We start from the raw sequence: 25,475 nt of genomic DNA on the forward strand, positions 1-25,475 counted from the left end.
TCTGACATCTAAGCGGAGATGCCAGCAGGCAGTTACACATGTGTGCTGGAGATTGGGAGAGAGGTCTTGACTAAAGATATAAATGTACTGATCCAGAAAAAATTTGGTTAAGAGGAAGATGGTCAAGATGATGCCTGGTCAATTCTTAACTCAGTCTCTATTATATTCATTGCTTGTTTTACTACTTAGTCATAAAAGTGCTGGAATATCTTTATATTTTGCCTGGTTCTCATACATCTAACTGATCCATATACTTCTGATTTAATATATTTTTGTTAATGGTACTATAAAACATCCTTTAAATAGAGTATCACGTGCTGATGCCGCTTAAAAACATACTTAACTGTTTAACCTAATAATTTCTCTTTGTTTTTACATTTTCCTCCTGATTAGCACTAGCTGTTTTATATTAGAAAGGTAGGGACTTCCCTGGTGGCGCAGTGGTTGAGAATCCGCCTGCCAATGCAGGGCACACGGGTTCAAGCCCTGGTCCAGGAAGATCCCACATGCCGCGGAGCAGCTAAGCCCGTGAGCCACAACTACTGAGCCTGCACTTTAGAGCCCACGAGCCACAACTACTGAGCCTGTGTGCCACAACTACTGAAGCCTGCATGCCTAGAGCATGAGCTCTGCAACAAGAGAAGCCACTGCAATGAGAAGCCTGCGCACCGCAACGAAGAGTAGCCCCCGCTCGCCGCAACTAGAGAAAGCTTGTGCGCAGCCATGGAGAGCCAACATCGATGACCCAATGAAGCCAAAAATAAATAAACAAATAAATAAATAAATAAATTTATTAAAAAAGAAAAAAAGAAAGATAACCAAAATATTTAAAAGACCAGTAAGGGTTAAAATTGGTTGATTTTAATTTTATAGATAATTATCGTTATTTAAAATTTCATTTATTTGAAAAAATAGGCTAAACTGATACTCAGCTTAGAAGGAAGAAATAATAAGATATGCATTCATGAAACAATTAGATGACAGATTTAGCACTCAAAATCTAATGATTTGTTAAATGTATTTTTCTAATATGTTTAAGTCTCAGATAATTCTTTTTGCTATTTCTCTGTTTCACAAAAGGTAGTCATTTTGTATCTAATAAAGGGGAAAATCACATTGTTGTAAGACTCACTGCTGTTATTATCTATTTTAAAATTACAGCCAAACCAGCTGAGAGATATTAAAAATAAATTACCAGCATGCAATTACCATAGGTAGATATTGTGCTGTCCCCATAAAATACTGTGTGAACGGCAGATGAAATGCATGGTTGATGAGGTCCTATTTGTAACCCAGAGCATGGTTCCTGATAAAATCATAAACTGTATAATTAAGACAACAGAAATACGCACATTGAGAGATAGGCTTGTCTAATATTCATCTCATGAGGATAGATATTATTTGGTTTATCATGCCTTTACTAAATAATTAAACTATTTCAGTTTTAAATAACTCTCATATCTTCTAATCAAGGCAATGGAGTATATTGTCCTGGATTCCACTTGTGAAAGCAGCTACGGAATTGTGTGCAGAAGGTACTTGTTGAGGCTTTAGGCTATACAGCCCAATTTCTATGACATCTCCATCACCGTAGTCCTCACCTTGCTAGCCATGTACATCATACTCCTTTTTTAGACATCAGTTCTGCACTCTGTAGGAATAGACTTGAATGTTTTTCAGCTTTTTAAAAAAGCTCAAATTCTTATTGTATAATATCACATTTTAGAAAATGTTCCCAGTTTTTAGCAAGCATTTAAAGAGTTCCAGTTTACACATCTTCCATTGTTATTAATTCAACAAACATGAATATAGCAAATGCCCAACTGCATTTCCTATTCCTAGGGATTCATTGACAAGAAAGGCAGACCAATATGTAAATAATATGAGCACTTACACATAACAGGTGTAAAAAGGCAGGTGGGCAAAATGATAGGGGAGCAGAGAAAGGAGGATATAGGAGATAATCTTCACAAAGAGATGGGTGGTGACTGAACTAAATTTGAAGAGTAACAGTTGCTGGGGGTGTTATCGGGGAGAGATGTTTTTAGGTAGAGGAAATACAATGATAGAGAGGTGCAAAAAGGTGTTATGTGTGAGCCTTGCAAGTAGTTCAACAGGCCTGGCTGGCCAAGTTTGGGCAACTGACACAAGATGAAGTTGGAGAGGTCACATGGGATAGATCATAAAAGCATTCTTGTATGGAGAATGTAGAAAAGTCAACATTGCATATGTTCTTTGAGCATCAGATTGAGTTAATGTTTTGCAGGAAAATGTTTAAATGAGCTTTGAAGAGACTTTGCCACATACATTTAAAATCAAAAGAAGAGAGTCTTATTTTTCCATGTTAATTAATCAAACACTGTGTGTGTGTGTGTGTGTGTGTGTGTGTGTCTTTGTGTGAGTGTGTATGTATGTGGGTAATTGCTGAGGACAGAAAACCCAGTGATATTTCTATCTACAACTTTATCTGATACTGAGTTTTCAATATATTGTCATAAATTTAAAATTTAAGTCATGATTATATGTATCAGGCATTGTTCTAAGTCTTTTATAAGTGATAACTCATATAATCCTTCTAACAATTCTATGAAGTAAGAGCTATTATGATCTCCATTTTACTACTTATAAAACTGAGCCTCAGAGAAGTTAGTAACTTACCTATGTGTGACCACACCACTCATAGGCATACAGAAGAATCATCATGAGTGTACATTTAAATGGCAATTCCACAAGCACAGATTCTTACTCATGAGATCTGGGATAGGGGCCCAGGAAATTTCATATTTAAGAAACAAAATGATTGTGATGGGATTAGTTGAAGGATTCCACTTGAAATGGAATTTTGTGTGAGAGTTTTGAGAATTAAAAAAATAAGAATGGAAAACTTATGAGACTATGAAATAAAGGCAAAAAGTGGAAAATGTGACAGAAAAAAGTAAATGCCATATATGATACTGGTTTGTCTAATCATAACTAGAAGGGGCTCTACAAAGAGAAAAGAGAGTGCAGGGAATTTGCAAGGTAATAACTCAGGACATTTTCCCATAATAAAAATGGTTTTTAATTAATAACATCCATTACGTATTTTATGGGGGTGACTGAAAAAAGACATAACACTGAATTTTTCTATTTCATTATGCTCACTGATACCAGGTCAGTTTCGGTTTCTCTCTTCACAATTTCTATTTTCTCTTTTAGGTTGTGATTTCAATAAATAAACCAGGCAGTTCTCAGTACCTGAGATCCTAAAAACTTGCAAGCAGAAAAAAACTGTCTTCAAAGAAACAAGAATTTGGCATTTCGTTGCCAATTCTACAGCCTAGGACACAGCAGCATGCCTTCCGAATTCTTAAGGGACATATTTTCAACTTGGAATTCTATACTCAAAACTATCAAGCAATTGTGAGGGCAGAAAAAAAGCATACAAAAACTTAAAAAGTAACTTCCCGAAAACCACACTGAGAATGTTACTCAAAGCTCTGCTTCAGTCAGATGACAGTGTAAACCAAGAAAGTAGAGGGAATGAGTTCTAAGAAACACTGGGTCCAATATGGTAGTGACAGGGATGAGAGTTGCACAGCTCATCTTGAGTGCAATCAGTTCAGACTGGAGTAGGAAGAAGGAAAGTTCCAGAAGGTGATGAGAGACATATCCAAGGAAAATGGGACTTGATAGTATAAATGAAATGATGAAGAACTAAAAAAAAAAAAAAATTGAGGCTGTGATAAATGCAAATTATGGATGAGAAAAAGACAAGAAATAAGTAACTACAGGAAAAATGTAAGCTGATTTGCCAATTAGTAAACAATATTAAATTACTATATGATATCAAATCATATAATGCAAACACTGTTTACTGATGTTCAACTTTAAAAGTCAACCGATAGACAGTTGATAACAGATACAGATCAGAATTAAATGGCTACACATTTTACAATGTGAAGTAAAACTTTTGGAGCTGGAAGGAAGGGGAACTGAAGTGGAAAGACAGATTTCTCCATCTTACAGAGAAAGGCTTCAGAACATACTGATTTGATGGAAAATATATAAAAGTAAAATACATAATTTTAAATAAAAATGCTAAATTGAGCAGTGTGAAATAAATACCTATCTATAAGAGCACAAAAATTAAGAAAACAATAAGAATTGATAAAGCATATAATTTAGAGTTATGGGCATAATCATCAGATTTAAATCAGAAACAGTTAAAACAATTAAAATGATTCCCTTCAGATTGCAGAACTGCAGACTGAGAATGGTGAGACCTTCTTATTATACACTCTTCCCATTTGCTATTTTATACATGTTGGTACTGTTTAAAAGTTAAAAATCTATATTAACTAGCATAACTGGTAAAAATCATATATAGGCTACAGGAATAAAAACAAAATCCTTTAAAAAATATTTCTAACTCTTAAAGAGTTGTGGTAAAAACATAAAATTTACCATCTTCACTATTTCTAAGTGTACAGCTCAGTAGCATTAAGTATATTCACATTGTTGTGCAACCAACTTGCAGAACTTTTTCATTTTGCAAAACTGAAATTCTGTGCCCATTGAACAACAACTCTCCATTTTCCCCTCCCCCCAGTTTCTGTCAACCACCATTCTACTTTCTGTTTCTAAGAGACTGACTACTCCAAATACCTCATATGAGTGGAATCACACTGTCTTTGCCTTTTTTGACTGGCTTATTTCACTTAACATAATGTCCTCAAGGTTAATCATTGTTGAAGCATCTATATTATTCAGTCCTCAAAAGGAAGGAAAAATCCTTCTGAGGGCTGAGTAATATTCCATTGTACAGGATATCAGATTTTATTTATTCATTTATCCATTGATGGATATGGGTTGCTTCCACCTTTTTGGCTATTCTGAATAATGCTGCTATGAACATGGCTGTACAGATAGATGCCTCTTTCTCTTTTTAAAAAAATTTTAAATAAAGTTGTTAATGCCAATTTAAAGTAAAAGTAGAAGGGTTCCTGGGCATTTTGAAAATGCTTATAACTTTTTTCTGTTTTCTTACTATCAAGTCTTATTAGACAATATGGTTTCATAAAACAGTTTTTGTCTATTTTGTCAAAGCTGAATTCTTACTCAGATCAGACTAATTTTTAACTTCAGATCTCAGTATTCTTCTTGCTTTAAGTTTGCAATAAAAAATACTGTGAACTACATGAAGTATTTTTTAGTCCACTTGCCTACGTGAGACTTTTGATGCAACAGGAATGGTGATGCTATATAAGACCTTTCCTCTCCTTTTTCTCAGTGCCACTGAGAACGAAGTAACCTCAAAGGCAACCTTGGCAATGGTTATGCTCCTATAAGTATATTGTCTGCAACAGAGAAGGGTACTGAAACACACATAGGAAAGAAATCTGAGTATCCCAGCCATCTTATGTATGTAGTCTTTGGAAAGATATGGTGCGGGCAGGTATCGGTCAACTCAGGATTTTGATTTACAATTCCCCCCTCTCTGCTAGGCTGAGGTTCCAACCAAATGGAACAGGCTAAATGTCAGTTCTTAGTATTAAGTTTACTAGATACATTTTATATTTTGTTCAAAGGTCTACATTTTTCTCTTAATTATAAAAATTTGTTTTAAACATAACAGAAAAACTTAAGTTCACTCCAACTGTTACACACACTGTACACACACACACACACAAGTGTGTGCGTGCACACACAATGTCAAAATCTGGTAAGGCCTACGCTACATATTTAATTTTAGTGAATGTACCTGATATCTACTCTGTTCTTCATTAAAATGATGAGTATTAGTGCCCTTGTGCACAGATATTTATTTGGTTTTGACCACCTTGAAAATGACCTCAAAATTGTGTGGTAGACTGAAACCCTACCTGGAAAAATAGGGAATTTTTATCTGCTTTGTGCAATTTCCACTTCGACTCAGAAGGGCAAATCTCACCTAGGAGTGAGGATTTTTATTGTTTGCATGTAAGGCTGCCAATATATTCCACTTTTTTCTGATGACAGTGCAACTTGATTCTGACTACTGAACGGCTAAATCTTCCTCTGCCATTTTCATTTTCTCTGCAATTTAGGGATTGTGAATAATAATCAGAGCAAAGTTTCAGTGGCCCTTGAGAGAGCCCAAATGTATTACTCAGTCATTTTTTTTCTGAATTCTGGAGGTAGAGTTTCTCTATTGTAGAAAAACATACCTTAGTTACTTCTGATTTTGAACACTTTCAGAGGAAAAATAAAAACATAAAGCAAAGCATTTTTTAGGCTGTTTTGTACTTACTATCTGAAGGTCTTCATGAAATAAGAAATTTTCACCTTACAACTATTTCCTGATTATAATGTATGTGTTCAGGCGTATATAGTCTCAATATATCACTTATGAAAGCCCAAATAAACTACATATCTATGTCTATTCATATTGCAACTTGAATGGAAGAATACTTCTTTGGATAGAAAAGCTTGGCAAAGTCCATGACCTTCAAATCCATTTTTTTTCTGAATTCTTTTCTCAACTTATCTCTTAAATAGCTATTTGCTGTGGTGATTGTTTTATAATCAGTTAAGCATTGCCCGTTTACCTCCATCCAATCAATTGTTCCAGGAATACCAAGAGAAGTAAATTCCTCTTAATTTATATACAAACTACCTACTATTTACTAATGTCTGATATTAGTATACAATTAATATTTTCTTTACAAAGAAGCAAACCAAATTAAAGTAAACTTCTAAAAAATGTTGCTTACCTCTTTCTTTCAAAATGGCTCTGAGGATGAAGACTTTACATCTGATCACATACTTCTATAAACATTGTACCATTTGGTCACCAGCAAAGGCCGTTAACAATTCCCAGAAGACAAAAATAGAATCTGGGAAATAAAATAAAGTCTAACCTTTTTTTTTTCTTTGTGCTTAGTCTGGTTTCACTTGCTCTTAGGGAGCCATATGCAGAGACCTATGCCTGCCCTTCAGACCAGAGTTCCTCCTGCAAAACAAAAGGCTACTCCGACATCTCAGCTCAGACCGCAGGCAGAAGCTCACAACACAGCAATTCAAGATGGCGGCGGGGGGCCGTGTGCAGAGGTGCTGAACCAGGCCCTGTGATCCGGAGCATGAGCAGCACAGCTGTGCCGGCCCCGGGAGAACCCCACGCCCCTCCCACTGACAGGATCCTTATAAAGCAGCCCCGCCCATGCCCCGTCCAGAGAGCGTGTGCTGCGTGTGCTGCATGCGCTCTAGAGCGTGAGCTCGCACCTCTCCATTCTCTGATTAGAGACTGAAGCTTTCCTTTGCTTCTGAACCCAACACGGTCCTTCTTCTATAGTTATGAGTGACACCAGGCAGAATGACCGTTGCTGGGGATTGACTTGCGAGGGTTGGCAACAATGTATCATATAAAAGGAATTGATATCTTGTTCTTTTAAATGTACCACTTTATTATAACATCTGTACAAGGAGAGATACATAACTAATAATTGGTAAGAGTTTGCACTGTAGGTTACTGTGGGAATAATTTTGTAATCTAAATTTAGAAATTTGGTCTCTTTAGAACATTTTAGCTTATATAAACCAACCTTAGTTTTTAAAACTCAGCAAATGGATATATGTATATCAATATATTTCATAAAAATATACATGTAAATATAATTAGATATATATCATTATTTTTAAGCCAAAGGTAAATTTTTCTTTCATTTAAAATTATATCAAGTGTTAATTCTTTTGAGTTTTTGCAAGATTATACAGAGAAAATTCAATTATAACATTAAACATAAAAACCTGCTGGTTTTAGAATATATGAACACATCTTTCTCGTTATTCTAATTTCATTATTTCTTACATGACCACATAAGAAAAAAGAACAGGCTTTACTTCTTTTAAATCATAAAATATTAAATTTCAAATTATCTAGGATCTTACCAAACTTAGTTTCCTCTGGTTTCTTGTTTAAACTCAAAGTTGAAAAATGAAATATTTTCATAAAGAATGTTTTCAGTCTACTCAGTATGCTTTTGAAATACTCTCCAGGTCTGCAGACTGCTAGTTATAACTCAGCAGTTGTTTGCATTTGTCTTTAACAAGTAGCAGCAAGTTGGCAATAAAATGCACCAAGTAATTCTGTAGTGTAGATCTTGACGTCAAAAGGTAACTTTCTCTTTTTTTGGTTCCATACACATTCTGGGGGTGGGGGGGATAAAAACATTTTAATTTTTCTTTTTTCAGCCTTTAAACTCTCCCTCAAATCTTTTTTTTTTTTTTTTGTGACATCATATGTTCTTTTAAATGGGCTCCATAGGTATGAGTTGAAGAAACAGTCCAATTTATGGCATAAATTCCACAGAAGAATACTTTTATTTTCAATTATTTCTTACAGAGATTCCTTATTTGAGAATTAGAGGTTTACTTAACACATCCTTTGTATTCTGGTTTTGAAGAGCGCTTCCCCCAGCAAGCAAATGATTACAGAAGCAAGTAATTTTCTGTGTTTCTAGAAAAGTTTAAGAGAAGTCACTAAATCATATTTGAGTAATCAGGAAATGTACTTTTACATCCACAAATTTGGTTTTTCTCCTCTAAAATTAATATCAGTGGGGAAAAAACTTTCTTGGTAAAAATTAAAATAAATAAATTATACTCCAAAACAATACTAATATTAATAAAAGAACAAACATTTCTCAAATCTTGAAACTTCTTCAATGTCTTAGGGATTAAAAAAAATTATCTGTAGAAAAGCAGGTCCTATTATATGATTTCTGTGGTTAAATACCTTCAATGCCTTCTTTTGGTCTTTTAAGTGTTCTTTGGGTGGAGTGGAGAATGACGCTTATTTTGATCTTTCTTTTTCAGTTTTATGAAATGTAATATTTATAAAATCCTATTATATGGTGGATACAGTTTTCTTTTTATTAGCTTCCAAAATTTCTCAGATAAGTTATGGATACTTTGCGGTAAAAAGAGAAGGCGAAAGAGAGAGAGAGAGAGAAACAGAAAAAGGAAAAAGAAGTAGAGAGGGAGAGTGCTATGACTGACTTGCTTTTATAACTTAATATGTCTTAGTGAATTTTTTCTTGTCAATACATGTGGATCTACCCCCATTTGTGTCAAAATTCCATAGCATGCTTTAACCATTGATCTATTAATGGACAATGAACTATTCTTCTTTTCCCCCATAATTTAATTTTATTTTATTTTGCGGTATGCGGGCCTCTCACTGTTGTGGCCTCTCCCACTGCAGAGCACAGGCTCCGGACGCGCAAGCTCAGCGGCCATGGCTCACGGGCCCAGCCGCCCTGCCGCATGTGGGATCTTCCCGGACCGGGGCACGAACCCGTGTCCCCTGCATCGGCAGGCGGACCCTCAACCACTGCACCACCAGGGAAGCCCTTCCCCCATAATTTTAAATAATACTGCAATAAATATTCTCCTGTTGAATAAATGCACATTTCTTGGTCTCCCACTCAAATTTTTTCATGCTTACCAGCACATCTTTACCAGCTTAATTTTCCCTGGTCACTTATACACACCAAATGTTCTAGTTAAACTGATTTAATCACAATCATTGTTCACATTCTACTATCTCAGTTCACTGCTTGCACCAAATATTCGATTGATCTGGGATTGCCTCCTTATGTGCCTTTCTTCATTTACTAAATCTTGTGCATTTGTCAGGTTCTATCTACCAGCAGTGATTGCTTCCTCTTTTATAAAACATGGTTACCATGCATGGTAACTGCAGTTATGTAAGATAACTGCAGTTATGTAAGATATCTTGTATTATTTTATGTGCATACATGTATTATTTTTCCTCCTAGCTATAGACACTTTAAAGACATCTGATTATCCCCTGAGTTTCTAGCATAATTGCATAGTTTCCTACTCATGGGAGACACTCTAAATAATAAAAACTTGAGAGAGTATCGATTCCTTGATTTCCTTCTTGGAAGCAATATTAAAAGTCTTAAAAAGTGAAACAACCCACAGGTATCAACAAATCAGAATTGACTATAGTGCTGGGGAAATTGCTGCAGCTCTCCGGCAGTTATCAGATGTTTCTCTTTTTGTTGCTTGATTATGGAGAGATCAGATGTTCCAAGGAAGGACCTTGGCAGTTGTGGTCATTGGGAAGATACTTGAGGACTCATGATACTGATTACATAATTAGCAAACCAGAATGAAACTATTTCAACATTTTAACAATAGACCGTAACGATGATGGAGGAGGTCACCTAGAGGACTTGACCGCAGGTTAACCCCAGCGCGGGAATTAGGCAATCAGAGGCTCCTCCCCCCTCCCCTCTCCTCGGAATGCTCTTTCTGCCCGCCATTTCCACAGCGGGAGCCACTTTGAGACATCAGCCTTGAGAGAGTAGTGTGTTATTGGGACTATCTGGACTGTGCTACATGTGACTGAACCCCAGCCATTAAAGCTTTTTTATAAACTCCTTACGTTTTGGCCGGAAGATGCGGAGATCTACTGTTTTGCGGCACCCAAGACAAACCTCGTAGGCAAGTTTGCTTGTTAAAACTGTCACCTACCAATCTGGAGTGACCGGCCTCTACCTTAGGTCCCTCCTTGCCTTCTATGTAGGGGAGCCAGTTTCGGATTTCACCCCTGGAACTCTCGAGGTTTTGAACCAGCAACAGGTGAGTAATGTGGCAATGTTAACCCTGTTAACCAAAATTTCAGAAATAGGCGTTTATTTGAGGTTTATTAGGGCTGCAGCCCGGGAGACACAGATTCAAGAAGCACTTGAATTGTCTTCTGATGGACTACAAAATGAAGGGGCTTATAAAGGCAAAAAAGCGGCAAGGCCACGGTTAGTTGAGTAGTTTGTGAAGAATTATAATTGAAGCTGGCAAGAAGTGAGGGTGCTTGTTAAGCACGGATTGTCTGGGGTCCAAAATGGTTGCATAGTTACAAGTTACAAGACTTTGAGACCATAAGGCTGCAGCTGGCAGGTGTTGTTCTGAATACAACTGGTGGTGTCGTTGGGTCTGGTACAGTTCAAAGAAAGTTCAAGTTCTTAGTGGTCCAGGGATGCGTCTGAGACCGAATCCTCAATGGCTGCCTGACTCCATTTTTGTGTGCCTGAACTGTGAATACTCCATTATGATTTCAAGTTGTCACCAGCTCTATTTTTGTTATGTAAAAATTCACCATTATCAATAAGAACTGATGGAGGCAGACATAATAGACATATTTGGTTTATTGAAAGATGAATAGGAGTTTACCATTAAACAAGGAGAAAGAATAGCAGATAGTGCTGTGTATTATTCCAAGTTGAAAACCCATGAGTAAAATAGTCTGGGATTCTCGAGAAATAGTGTAAACTTCTGTTTAGCTAGAGACAGTGGGAAGCAGGGAGTGTTGGAAGTTACTGGAAGAGATTATAGATAGATGTGTATGTCATAGAGAATAATTTGGGCTTCAACCTATGAAAGTGGAACTCTAGGAGTTTTTGAAGTCAGGGAATGAAATGAGTCTATTTGTGTTTTGAAAAGGGGTCAGTAATGGCTATGCTCAGGAAGTCATGGGACCTTATGGGAGACAGGAATCTCAGGTTATCCTTTGCAATTGATTAAGAGGTGATCGGCATCTGAACCAAAGCAACGAGCAAAGTAAGAGAGACAGGTGGAGAGAATGTAATGGATTCCAGAGGTATTTAGAAGATAAAATCCACAGGATTCTATAAACAAATTGATGTGGAGCAGGTGAAAGAATGAGAAAGGAGTGGCAGATCCCCAGTTTTTAATAGATAATGATGTCATTAACAGAGATTAGAAATATGGGAGGAGCAAATCTGAACCCAGTAGCATTTAGACTTCGAAAAAGGAGGGAAAGAAAATTGATGTGATCTAACTATAAAGTGGCATAATATAAATAAAAATTGGAAAAATCATTGTTAGTAGACAGTTGACCCTTGAACAACACAGGTTTGAATTGCACAGGTCCACTTATATGCAGATTTTTTTCAATAGTAAGTATTACAGTACTGCATCATTTGGGGTTGGTTGTATCTGTGGATGTGGAACTGTGGATACAGAGGGCCAACGATAAGTTACATGTGGATTTTTCCACTGTGCAGAGGGTGGGCACCTCTAATCCCGGAATTGTTCAATGGTCAACTGTAATGTAGGTGTGTGTTCCTATGTAAATTTTTATAGCCTGGGAATCTCAATTGCTCATAGACTTTCTGTGTAAAATAACGTTCAGATTGTAACTGCTATGAGGGAGGTATTTTATTTTGGGTGTGGTCTCAACCCTAATTAGGGTTGAAAAATAAAACAATTGCTGCTACTTGAGTATGCTTCAAATGATACAGGGGCAAACTATTTTTATTCAAGAGATAACATCTGTAAGGTGAATAAAGTATTACTAGGTGTGACTGGCAAATTAAAGAGAAATTCATGTGTAAAACTTAAAGTGTAGTGGGCTGAATTGTGGCCTTCTCAAAACCATATTCATGTCCTAATCCCTGGAACCTGTGAATGGAAAAGAGATCTTTTTACTTGTAATTAAGGATTTTGAGATGAGGATGTAAGGAGACCCTGTGTTATGCAGGTGTGCCCTGAGTCCAATGACAAGGGTCCTTACAAGAGACACACTCAGAGGAGAAGGAGCCTGTGTGATCACAGACACAGAGACAAAGATTGAAGTGATGTGGCCACAAGTCAAGGAATATGAACAGCCACTAGAAGCTGAAAGGGGCAAGGAAAGGCTTCCCCCCATATCCTCGAGGGAGGGCAGCCCTGCCAACACCTTTATTTCAGACTTTTGGCCTCCACAACTGTGAGAGAATAAAGTTATGTTTTTTAAAATGACCAAGATTGTAGTAATTTGTTACAGCAGCCATAGGAAACCAATACACTAAGCTTTTTTGGGTAAACGTCTAAATATCGATGGCCAAGATAACAGTTGAAAAATTATCCCGTGGGCTGTAGAAAAACCAGAGTTATTTGAACAAATAAGGGTCATTTACATATTATCTAAATAATTACTATGACGAATATATAATTGTCTTATGATCTCACTTTACTTAAACTGGCTGTGAGTGAAAGACAATTTCTATTGGGGATACTACTGGGAATTTTCCTTTTATGTCCTAACCATGTGGTTCCTGTAATGCTGAGGGATGAGACTGAAGGGTCATGAGGGAATTTCAGGAACAGGAGTTCTCTAAAAACAAACAAAAGATTATGCTGAAATATTTATGAAAGGTTGGCATGAAAAAGCACAGGAACAGTCAGATTATGAAAATAGGTCTAACAGTCAAGGAAATAAAAATGCATTTTGCATGTGGTTTCATTGTTGTAAAACTATCTTTGCCAAACAATAACATAGAGCCTAATGAGTTATACATGTTACCATTGGACCTGATCTTTCCAGTTCCAAGTTCGGTACGATTTGTTTACTTTTTGGATGCTGTTCAGAGAGTATATCATAATACTTTCTTTTGAAACATTTTTTAAACTTACTGTATTAATTTCCTAGGGCCGCCGTAACAAATTACCACAAACTGGATGGCTTAAAACAACAGAAATGTATTCTTTCACATTCTGGGAGCTACAAGTCTGAAATTATGGTGTTGGCAGAGTTGTTTTTTTCTGGAAGTTCTGATGGAGAAATCATCCCATGTCTCTCTTAGCTTCTGGTGGTTGCCAGAAATCCTTCTTGTTACTTGGCATGTACATGCATCACTGCAGTCTCTGCCTCCATTGTCACATGATGTTCTTCCTGTTGTCTCTATGTTCAAATATTCCTCTTTTTATCAAGACATCAGTTCTTAGATTAGGGTTTACCCTAATCCAGTATGACGTCATATTAACTTGATTACATCTGCAAAGACTATATTTACAAATGTATTGGTCAGGGTTCTCCAGAGAAACAGAGCCAATAGGATATATGTGTATGTGTGTATATATATATATAAAGATATATTTTAAAGAATTGGCTCATGTGATTATGCCTGGCAAGTCCAAAAGCTATGGGATGGGCCAGCAGGCTGGAGACCCAGAGAAGAGCTGATGATGCTGTGGTTCAAGTTAGAGGATTGTCTGTTGGCAGAATTTCTTCTTGTTTGGGGAGAGTTCAGTCTTTTCTTTTCTTTTTTTTTTTAATCCAAACTGTCAACTGATTGGATGAGGCCCACCCTAAATCTGGAGGGCAATCTACTTTACTCAGAGTCTACTAATTTAAATGATACACTCATCCAAAAACACTCTCTCAGAAACATCCAGAATAATGTTTAACCACACATCTAGACATGTGATCCAGTGAAGTTGACATATAAAATTAACTGTCAAAACAAATGAGGTCATATTCGTAGGTACCAAATGTTGTGACTTGACTATATGTTTTTGGGGGCCAAAATTCAATCCACAACACTTATGTACACATATATATGTAATTTCAATACTTTTTAAAATATTTTCTTGTTGCAAAATACTGCTCCTTTATAGTTGGAAATACAGGGATAAAACTAAACTATTTGTGACAGTGCTGGGTTTACAAAAGACAATTAAAATGTTCTGATTATTTTAGGCTGATATGCAATCAAATTTCAGTTCTTAGTATGGGAAGAAAATATTCTCTTGCTGTGTCAGTGTCATCGTTATAACTCTATTTGGCTTATAATTCAGCCATTTTCTCCATACTGATACCTACACTGCTTTTATTCACGATCAGGGTTTTATTTTTTGTATTTTCATTCATTGAACAAATGATTATTTGTTACTGGGGAAAAGGAAGGCAGATATGGGCCTTGTTCTCATGGAGCTTGTGTTCTCCTAAAGTTAGACAATGAACAGGAAATGAGCAAATTGATAGTATAGTTGGGGATAGCAATTAAGAACCAGGGAAGAATAAAAAGTGTGGGCTGCTAGAGAATGAACTGAAGTGGGAGTGCATAGAGCAATATTAGATTGTGATACCTGGGAAAGATTCTTGACTGATATTTCAGTTGAAAAATGAATGGCAGGAAGGAGCCACTGATCTGAATGTTTGGGGACAGAGCCTTTGGATAGAAAGACCAACAACTGCAAAAGTCCTGAAGGTAGAATAAGCTTAGTGAGCACATGAGATAGAAGAATAGCAAGTATGGCTGCGACTTATGAGTGAAGGGAAGAAGTCTGAAATGAAGGCAAATCTGAAGGCCCTTAGGACAGGGGTAAAAGTTGAGGTTTTTTCCTCTATTTTCTTAGGGAAGTTTAAAGCAGGGGAAGAAACATTACTTGTACCATGTCTTAAAAATATATGCTTTAAAAATCCTAGCCTTTTGATAGAGATAAGATTGAGTGGAAATAATGGATACAGGAAGATTAGTTCAAAGGTTTTTTGTTAATTCAGGAATGTGCTGATGGTTTGAAATATGGTGGTTACAATAGCAATGTTTGGTCATATTAAGGTAATGAAATCCCGGGGGAAAGAACTTCTCAGATCCAGGTAGGTGAAAGTAAGTCTCTTTCCCACAATGAACTCTCTATGCACTTAATGACATGTCAATTGTGAATCTTTCACCAGTACCAATTACAGACTTGTTTAACCTATTGAAAAGATAAAACTATAGCCGATGCTGGGGGTGATCATTTGCGTGTCACTGTCTGATGATTAACTGTCATTTACCAATATCCTAGGTTTGACTAAAAGTATACTTGGATCTGTTTTTCTACTGGAAAAAATGTAACAGAATGTGTAATTTCTCCTTATTCTAAGGGCAGACTTAGAATAATGATTTTATCTTCCCAAGTGTCAATTTGAGCAAGAATCATCCAATCCAAGATATGGTCTAGTAGGTTGAACAGAGTGCTTGAAATGTAAAGGTATTAATTAGTTCAGAAAACATTGACCTTTCCTAAGTGTCCTTCCTGCTACTATGGGATTTTTTTTTGTGTGTGTGTGTTTTTGTTTTTGTTTTTGTTTTAATCTGTTTTCTCTGAGAGGAACTGACAGAATTATGGGTTTCTCAGTAGAATATAAAATTGGATGTGGGGCATTTTTCATTAATTTTTTTGAGTAAGTAAATATTTCTTCCATCCCTCCCACCAACCAAACCCTAGGAGAGGGCCATGAATGCAGTGGAAACATTTACAGTGATGTTTACTTGAGACTATTAACTTGAATAGTTTTTAGTTTACTTGTTAATAGAGACCTTTAATAAGCATTCTTTATGCATTGATATAATAGGATTAATTATCTAAGTAAAAAAAATTGTTAGGACTGAAAAATTATCACATGTGATTCAATTATCATTGCAACATAACAAATTACAACTTAACAGCTTAAAACAACATTGTTATGCTCACAGATTCAGTGGTCAGGAATTTGAAAAGAGCATTGTAGGAAAGACTTGTATTTGCTTCACAATAGCTGGGGCTAGGGAGACCCAAAGTCTGGGGATGAATCTACGACCAAGGATGGAATCATCTGAAGACGTGCTCACTCACATGTTTAGCACCTGAGTTGGGTGATTGCACACCTAGGACTATTGTCTAGACTGGAAGTCTAGGCAGTATTTGGTTAAATTAAAAATTCACATATCCCAGGCCACAGGAATCCCTTCAAACTATATCTCAAATAATTTTCTTAAAGAATGCATGTATAGGGATGTCTACTGCATCATTGCTTATGATAGCCTGGAGCTCATGACTTCCAAGCAAGGCAAGAGCTGATACGAGCTAGCCTTGGAAAGTTGCACAGCATCACTTCTTCCCAACTGTATTTGTCAACACCATTATAAATCTTTCCAGATTCAAGGGGAAGGCAAGTCGACACAGTTGATAGGGGATTTACAATGTTGTATTGTAAAAGGGCATAAGGACATATGGGAAGGGAAATAACATGGTTGCTATCAGAGGAAAAGGCAATCTGATACAACATGTAGAATATTTAGCACAGTGTTTAACATGTAAGAAGCACTTAATAAAAATTGTTAGTATTACAAAATAATAGTAGTTATAAAATGTACTAAAAAGCTATAGTCCAACTTGAGGTTTTTAATTATTTGTCAATTGTTATAATAAAACCTTGCTAAGTTAAAAAACTCAGATTCCAGAAAAATTCATTTAATAGATTTATATTTTCAACTGGTGAAAAAATTTAATCCATTTATTGAAATGCAATAATTAGACCTAATTATTACTTAAATATAATTTTGGATATTTTCTGTATTTCTTAAAGAAATAGTTATTGCTTTTTAAATAATTTAAAAAATCTATAAACTCCACAATTTTTAGAGCAGTTTCACTTTTTGACAAGGGAAGTTTCAAAAGCAACACATGGAACAGTTTGACCACTTGAAAAGCTTGTCATAATAAACTTCACATGAAATTTATGGATATAACATGAAAAATGAAGGGGGGGCTCTCAAAGTAATCAACAGTTATTTGTTCCTTTAATAATGATCAGGTCTTGTTCACATGAGAGCATTAAAAATAAAATGGCACAATCTTTATAAAAATAATAAGTGAAATGTATGAACTGATTGAAATAACTAAGATTAATGACATAAAACTTTATATTACTAGATTACATAAATAAAAGCTTAAATACTGTGAATTAATGAGTTGACTTTTGACTGCGGCAACTTTTAAATGTAGGTTGACTCTGTAAAGCAATTTGGCAATATTTGATTTAAATAGGTTGAAAATGTACATATCCCATGCCACAGGAAATGCACTTCAAGGTATATCTTGAGTAATTCTTGCAAAGAAGACATGTGTAGGGATGCTTACAGCATATTTGTTTGTAATAGGAAAAAAATGGAAACAGTTCAATGTCTGTTACTGAGGGAGTATATTAAAAAATCAGTCTATTCATTTGATGAGATGTGATCTAGATTTTAAAATAAATACATTTGATATATGTATGTTATCTTGAATATTCAAGATAGAGATTGAATATAAAAGGCTTTTTTTTTTTTACATCTTTATTGGAGTATAATTGCTTTACAATGGTGTGTTAGCTTCTGCTTTATAACAAAGTGAATCAGTTATACATATACATATGTTCCCATATCTCTTCCCTCTTGCGTCTCCCTCCCTCCCACCCTCCCTATCCCACCCCTCCAGGCGATCACAAAGCACCAAGCTGATATCCCTGTGCTATGCGGCTGCTTCCCACTAGCTATCTATTATACGTTTGGTAGTGTATATATGTCCATGCCTCTCTCTCGCTTTGTCACAGCTCACCCTTCCCGCTACCCATATCCTCAAGTCCATTCTCTAGTAGGTCTGTGTCTTTATTCCTGTCTTACCCCTAGGTTCTTCATGACATTCTTGTTTTCTTAAATTCCATATATATGTGTTAGCATACTGTATTTGTCTTTCTCTTTCTGACCTACTTCACTCTGTATGACAGACTCTAGGTCTATCCACCTCATTACAAGTAGCTCAATTTCATTTCTTTTTATGGCTGAGTAATATTTCATTGTATATATGTGCCACATCTTCTTTATCCATTCATCCGATGATGGACGCTTAGGTTGTTTCCATCTCCGGGCTATTGTAAATAGAGCTGCAGTGAACATTTTGGTACATGACTCTTTTTGAATTATGGTTTTCTCAGGGTATATGCCCAGTAGTGGGATTGCTGGGTCATATGGTAGTTCTATTTGTAGTTTTTTAAGGACCCTACATACTGTTCTCCATAGTGGCTGTACCAATTCACATTCCCACCAACAGTGCAAGAGTGTTCCTTTTTCTCCACACCCTCTCCAGCATTTATTGTTTCTAGATTTTTTGATGATAGCCATTCTGACTGGCGTGAGATGATATCTCATTGTAGTTTTGATTTGCATTTCTCTAATGATTAATGATGTTGAGCATTCTTTCATGTGTTTGTTGGCAGGCTGTATATCTTCTTTGGAGGAATGTCTATTTAGGTCTTCTGCCCATTTTTGGATTGGGTTGTTTGTCTTTCTGTTATTGAGCTGCATGAACTGCTTGTAAATTTTGGAGATTAATCCTTTGTCAGTTGCTTCATTTGAAAATATTTTCTCCCATTCTGAGGGTTGTCTTTTGGTCTTGTTTATGGTTTGCTTTGCAGTGCGAAAGCTTTGAAGTTTCATTAGGTCCCATTTGTTTATTTTTGTTTTTATTTCCATTTCTCTAGGAGGTGGGTCAAAAAGGATCTTGCTGTGATTTATGTCATAGAGTGTTCTGCCTATGTTTTCCTCTAAGAGTTTGATAGTTTCTGGCCTTACATTTAGGTCTTTAATCCATTTTGAGCTTATTATTGTGTATGGTATTAGGGAGTGATCTAATCTCATACTTTTACATGTACCTGTCCAGTTTTCCCAGCACCACTTATTGAAGAGGCTGTCCTTTCTCCACTGTACATTCCTGCCTCCTTTATCAAAGATAAGGTGACCATACGTGCATGGGTTTATCTCTGGGCTTTCTATCCTGTTCCAAAGGCTATTTGCAGAAAAGTATTTACAATAAATTTAATTTATATAAATATTGCATTATGCACAACATACACTGTTTGTTACTGTGGAAGCAAACATGTAAACTAATGTACAGACCTATTGGCATGCAAATCTAAATCTTGTTAATGTTCACTGTAGGAGAAATATCAGGAATAGACTGTAGAGGGAAATTTGAGGTTACAACTGTGTCTATAGTTGTAAAAATATTTTGATTAAAGTATGACAAAAGGTAATCTTTATTTTGCCAGGCTAGCACATCACTATTTGTTATATTATCTGTTATATTTTTCCATATTAAAAGTTAACATAAAAATAGTATTGGTTCAGAGGGAAAATTGTGGTACAATCACTGATATCTTAAAAATCTGGCATCATTATGATTATAACTACAGCTGGAGAACTTTCTTTTGATATGATCAATTTCAGTCCTTTGTTTAAGGATACTGATGATTTTTAAATGATTATTTTATGATTATTTTAAAAAGAAATTGGAAAGGGGGTAAACTAGCACCACTTTGTTTTCTTAATTTGCTATCTAAAGAAGAATTTCTGTAACTGTATGTCAAAGCTGTATACTTCACAATTCTAAAAGGCATACAATAAACTTTGCCCTGGAATGCCATGGTAAACACAGATAAGAAAAACGTATCAGGAAAATCAAGAAAGGTTATGTGAAATACTAAGCAGTAGCTATCTTATGGGACATTGTGATTCTTTAGTTATTAGAAGTGTAAAATATTATGTTAACCTCTCTGGGTTGTGTTTGAAAGTTACATACACATGTAAGTTTTCCAGTAAAGCTATTTCTGCTTTGCAAGTTTGGCTAGGTATAGCACGTTTGGGATCATCTCATCCTACTGTGTGTGTGTGTCTCAGCCTGAGTCCTCTGAAACAGTGTTTCTCAAAGGGTAACCCACAGACTGTTAACCAGTTGACAAACTGTTTATTACTAGTCCACAGTGTGACAAGGCACTTATATCAGAATGTAAATCAATCACATCACTGAGCACATTGTTTATTTCAGTTCATTTTAAAAAATATAGTAAGAGTTAAAGAAGGAAGCAGTACATTTACTTCCATTCTGTTACTGAAATAGCAGGGGAAAAAAGCAGATGTTGAGGCAAGGATAAAATTCTCATCCTTTATTTGGGAAAAGGACATCCAGGGCAGTGAGGATAAGGGTAAAAGGGAAGTGAGGCAAAGAAAAAAGCAATGTAATGTGAGACATCATACCATTTGACACTGTTTTACAAGGAGCCCCAAAGAGGCATGGTTGGTCCATGGCACTTCCCTAGAAGAGTTACAAGGAAATACTGCCCCTTGAAGTACCCTACTGGGGCAAGAATGGAAGAATTTACCTTCCCAGGTTGTTTCCATCTTACATTAACCAAAATTTACCCCATGGAGAACTAAGTCCCCTTTCCTTCCATTTTGTTTCATCCTTTCTCTTGGTGGCCTTGCAGGAAGCTCCAAAAGATTTGTGTCCAAACCAGCTTGTGTATATGTGTACTTGTTTGAATGTATGTGTGCGCATGTATTTGCATGCGTACATGTATGCATTTGAATACATGTATGTAATGCATGTATTTGAGCTTATGTAAATAAACCTTTTATCTGCTAAAAATCCGAATTCAGAGAGTAGTCTACCTTGTTCTCTGACCTCTAAATTGTCATTACGAAGTTATTCATGGTTGTAGTTGACATTTCTATACCTGTTATACCATAGTGGGAAAATAGATTTTATACATATTTATTGAAATGAACTTTGAATGTGGAAGAATATTAGGAGAAATGGCCTCTAAAACCATTACTAATCTCAGAATTTCTTCAGTGTTAATAAATGACAAAGTTTGGGTCAAGTTTATTATGTCATATCCCCAAATTTTTGAGTATGGTAGGGGACACTGTTGGTGCCCCACCCAGATCCACAATATCAGACGGGAACACCCATCCACCAGCTGTTAGGAGTGATGGCTGCTAATGAGTCATAGCTGCTGCCTTCTCTGGAGAATTGCTGCTGGCAGAACGCGAGCTTCCTTGCCCAGAAGGTTATGTGCCCTTTCATACAACCTGGGACTGACATGGAGGTATAGAAGGCAGGTCCCTTGCCTCAAGGTGGAGCCAATTCTGTGTCATAATTCGTGCTCCAGAGGCTGCATGGGATCAGGCTGAAGCTGGACTCCAGCTGAAACTCATCCTTGCTTAACTCCTTTCCCAGCTGTGTCTGCTTCCTTTGTTCCCTTTCTCTTAAGGGCACTGACACCATAAATCACATGTGCCCAAATCTCTGTCTCAGCTTCTACTTCTAGGGAAGTCAGCCTAAGACAGGTAGTTGGAAGAACTGATTGAGAGAACTTTTGAAAGAGGAATCACCAGACATGTTTTATTGACTGGATACTGATGAGTGGATTGATTTATAAATGGCCCTGACATAACAAGAGTGTGTTTATGAGGTTTCTATGGAGAAAGACATTAGAGAAGGGAGTATCCTGCCTTTGAGATAATGAGGAATCAAGTGGAAAAGACTGAACAGAATATTTAGCATTTAGATTTCCAGAACTGAGATTTAGATCAGTAAATAGGACTGAGATTCATCAGCAAGGAAGTGACTTTTGAAGAGATAAAAACATACAATCCTAAAAGGAAAAATCTTAAAGAAAGAACAGAGGGCAAATGAACATGCCTTTACAAATAGAAAAGGGCAGATGTTTTTTTAAAGGAATTCTTCAGATTGTGAGCTTTATTTGAACTTTTGAATTGAAAGTCCATGCACTTATATAAAGCCTACTTTTTCTACTTGTAAAATAAATTTGAGTTAGCTTTTAAATCCGTGTAACACCATTGAACTAAGCTCTTATTGATCATAGAGCATTGAAAATATTTTAAATGTAAGTTTTAAGTTTAAAATTCTTTATAAGTTGTTCAATTTCTGCTTTTGTTTCTCAGATACAATATTATTGCTTTTGAGATTTAACTAAGATTGTATGAAAAACTAAGTAGATAAGAGTTGAGTCTCTCTGTCCTCAACCACTTTATTCAGTAGTGCTCACAGCACATCCCACCTCCACAAACATCAGAGAATTACCTCAAAATGCCTACACTGTGCAAAATGTTCTGATCTCTCCTCAAGGTCTTCTTGAATGTTAAGATATGTATATTTTTTCTAATATAAAAACTTAATACTCTGTCTTTTATGTCTCTTCTTGTTGGAAAAACTGCTTAATGTGTGTCATTTCTTTAACTTCTTAAAAGGTTCTACTCAGATTTCACATTTCTATATCTCATGCACAGATAATAGTGGTTTTTAAATATAGCATGTTAAAATGAACAAGTATAGCTTGTTATAAGGAAAAATGTGAAATTAGGGTGTAATCATTGGATTCCTCTAAGGGAATGTCTGTCAAATCTGATAAATTATTAAATTCAATGAATAATTTGACAAAAACTTGCTAGGCACTGTACTATCAAGTGGCATGCCACAGTGAATAAAAGGATCATGGTAATAAAGCACTATGGTCTTTACATGAATTTCTTATTAGATTTTAAAATAAATATGAGAGTCAGTGAGTTACTAATACTATAATTAAGAATCAAACAAGGGAAAATCTAAATTTGGGAAAGTTCAAATCCAGAACCCTCATATTTTCCTTATATTTTGTTGATTCTTGTTTGTTAAATAGTTGTACAAGGAAAGCTTCCTAACAGTATAAAGTCATTAGGTGCACAAATGAACTCCCCTCTCCTTGTAGTAAAGGAATAGAAGGAAATCAGTTACAGGTTGTTGTTCTGATATATCTATGTGTTGAAGATGTGAGGAATAGAAAGGTGTAGACTATAGTCTGTACTATAGGAAGATTATAGAATCAGCTTCCAAGTCCTGCTAGAGAGAGACACAAATGAGTGATTAGTTCTTTTGAATTTATTCCAGCTTAATCTCCTAAATGATTATTCCAGTATACTTGTTACTTGAAGGTTAAATTTTGCATGTCAGTATTTCCAGAGTTCAAGATACTGTTTCTCTGTGTGTTAAATGTCTATGCATGTTATAGCACATAGTTTTCAATATATGACCTTGGGGTAGGATGCTCTGATTCCAAATTCCATTTGTCTTTAATAAAAATGGTGATGCAATAAAATGTTCTGTTTCCAAACAAATTTTTTTTCCGGAACAAATATTTCTGTACACTGGTAGGTTAAAATGGATTTACTAAGTTTAACAGTGGTTCATATGTCTGAATGTTACAGTTTTGTCAGTTTTCACATGTAAGACAGAAAAAAGGAATGTAAAATTTGTGGAGAATGTTAGTATTTTTATTAACTTGTGCTTTTAATAATATACTTGTCTAAGTATGAATTATCAGGTCATGCAAGAAGACAATACTCATAGCAAAAAGACCTTGCTTTAACCAGAGTTAAGTCAGGGGTGACAGATACAGTCAGAAAAATCCTGACCCAGCGAGTCAGAGAGATGTATAGGAGAAATGGGAACTTGGACGTTGGTGACAATGAAGTATCCTTCCATCAAGTCTAATTCCCAGCCCACTTGGTTATAAAAGTTTATCTTGTTTGGCTATAAGAGAAGCAAATACAAATCAAAGGCCAGAGCTGGTTCAAGGATCTATCTTTTGACCAGCTCATTCCTTTGCAGATTCCTTTGGCTTAACCAGAAACCCAACTGAGAGCTTTTTCTCTGAGCTATATGGTTAGGACCAGCTATATTCTTGATAGTTGAAAGAATTGCATACTTCAAGAGAAACTGTTCATCCTGTACATTTATAACTTTTGATACAAATGGAAACTCATTACTGACCATAGAATCAACATAAATTGTTTGCTTGCCTAGAAAATGTGGTTTACTAAAGGACTGAAGAAATGACTTTGCTAACTACAGATGGCTGAAAGCTGTTTTTATTGCCTTGGGTGGGATGACCTATAGTTAGGACTTCCCTGATTAGATGGTGAAGTGGAATCTGAGCAGAAAGGATTTAAATGACTCATTGAAGAATTTGTAAGACAGAAGTTAATTAAGATCATAATATGTATGGTGTAATTTTTTTTGGTTTAGATGAAATATATAACATTCTTAAACTCACAGATTTCTTTTAAAACAATAATTATTAACATTTTTGCAATTATTAACATTTTTGCAATGTTAATAATTATTAACATTTTTGCAATTTTGAATTTTAGTGTAATAAAATGTGAACCCAAATTTCATACATCATGCCTTTTATATCTCCTAGGATGTCATGTAATGAATCAGTGGTTTAGTATAGCATATGAGAATATGAAAGTTTTTCTACTACATGAGGGCAATATATGCACCCATAAAAGAGTTTTATTATGCTCACTTTCTTTAAATTAGCATAATAGACAGTACTACCAAGCACATGACTGATAAGATACTGCAGTTATTCTAGCTTCAGTTTCAAAAGTGCCAAGAGCATACAAAATATCTAGGTAAGTTGGATGAATATCTTTTACCTTAGATTCTATTTCAACATTTAATTAGAAAATATTATCTAAAAGACAACTATCAGTTTTGTCTGATACTTTCTAAAGTGAATATTTAAGTCATGTATAAAAATGGGATAGTGAGGGAAAATGATAGGTGAACTCATAGGTAGGCAAGAAGGAACTCTTGAAATTTCTAAACTCAAAAAGAAATAAAAATCAGTTTTTATAAGGCCATGATGACATAGGCAGAAATGGAGTCTTAAAACATATTATTTTCCACTGAAACTAAGTATAAGGAAGCTATCAAGGGAAAGGCTATTTGACCATCTTGCCTTTTCCTGCTTTCCAACAATTTCATGTTTCTTTATATTTCTCCAATGCCACCTTGATGGAAAGCTCATGTATTTCACTTAGGAAATCTTAGTAAGGACCAGGAGAGTATCCAGCAATCACTTATTCTCCTATCATTTAGCATAAGCAGTTCTTTGCAGGAAACTGCCCTCAGCAGGAAACCCCTTTGTCTGGTCACTTTATCAGAGAGCTATATTGTAACTAACCTTAAACCAGACACCCCCATGCTGTACTCATCTCCTGCCCTAGCAC

The sequence above is a fragment of the Orcinus orca genome, chromosome 5 (genome assembly GCF_937001465.1).
Source record: "Orcinus orca chromosome 5, mOrcOrc1.1, whole genome shotgun sequence".
Classification (NCBI taxonomy): domain Eukaryota; kingdom Metazoa; phylum Chordata; class Mammalia; order Artiodactyla; family Delphinidae; genus Orcinus; species Orcinus orca.